We start from the raw sequence: 1,544 nt of genomic DNA on the forward strand, positions 1-1,544 counted from the left end.
ACAATTTCCTTTAAGAGGATATATATTGCATGAACCATGATTTCCATGAGAACAATGAGATTTGAAAATTTTACAAAATCAAGACAATTATAATATTACTTTTAAAATGCTTCATTTAAATGCACATCAGGACTAAAGATAATTGTAGCAATTATTTCCTCGTGAAAATAACTCAGATTTCAGCCTGTAATTAATCACCTTGCCAGTCACTGAAATGTATCATAGGATATTTTTGTTTCGGCAAATCCATTTTTAGTACTCATAAAAAATGTGTAATTAAGAGTAGAAGTTCTGAGTAGTCTAATGTGATGCTAAAGATGCTTAACTGAAGGCTACCAACTTTCACAGACTACTTCTTTGATATTCATAGAAACTCGAAAAATGTGTTCATTTGCAAGAGTAATGCTCATTGCAATCAAGTTAAATCCTTGCGTATTTTAAGCAGTCAGACTTGTGTATTATAATGTCCTTATATATTGTAAACTGAAGGGGTAATGGTATTCAGCTTTGTGAAATACAATAATAATTGTATACTCCATTTGTTTACATGTAGAGGACGATCTCCTTACTTGAATTCTAAGGACTTCTATATTTAGCGAGGAAATTAATATTCATTGGTGGATAGGATTTACTCCATGCCATATTAACTGGCTTTCAAGATTTGTCAGATTGGCAGCAAAAACTTAACATCACAGAATGTCTGCCATCAAAAACTTCTGCATTTTAAAATGGGTTCAGGTTCAGAGTAAAGTGAAATGAAGTAAGAATTGTCTATGAAATATCATTGAGCATCCCAAATAGAATATTTTTTTTTGATTTTCAATTACTTTCTTGAGTATTTTACTGTATATCTTTTTTTTAGATGTTTTCTTTATTTACATGTAAAATTCTCCTTTCCCAGTTTCCCCTCCAGGAAACAAACAAACAAACAAACAAACAAACAAAAAAATAGTAAGAACAAACCCCAGTTGACTCCCTTTTCCCATGCCTGCAACCTCACCCTCTCCTACTTATTGGCCCTGGCATTCCCCTACACTCCACAAAGAACCTTCACAGGGCCGAGGTCCTCTCCTCCTATTGATGATCGAATTTGCAATCCTCTACTATGCACATGCTGCCAGAACAATCAGAACCCTCCAAGTGCAGTCCTTGGTTGGTGGTTAAGACCCTGGGAGCTCTGAGGGTACTAGTTAGTTCATGTTGTTGTTCATTGTAAGGGCCTGCAAAACCCTCAGCTCCATAGGTCTTTTCTCTAACTTCTTCATTGGCGACCTTGTACTCAGTTAAATGTATGACTCTGAGCCTCTACATCTGTGTTAGTCAGGTACTGTCAGAGCCTCTCAGGAGATAGCTATATTTAGGTTGGCTTGTCCTTCCTTCAGTCTCTGCTCCATAGTTAATCTCTGCAACTCCTTCTGTGGGTATTTGGTTCCCCTTTTTAAAAAGGAACAAAATGTCCACCTTTTAGTCTTCCTACTTCTTAAGTTTCTTGTGGTTTGTGGGTTGTTCTTCCTGTATTCCAAACTTCTGGGCTAATAACCACT

The sequence above is a fragment of the Mastomys coucha genome, unplaced genomic scaffold, assembly GCF_008632895.1.
Source record: "Mastomys coucha isolate ucsf_1 unplaced genomic scaffold, UCSF_Mcou_1 pScaffold6, whole genome shotgun sequence".
Lineage (NCBI taxonomy): Eukaryota > Metazoa > Chordata > Mammalia > Rodentia > Muridae > Mastomys > Mastomys coucha.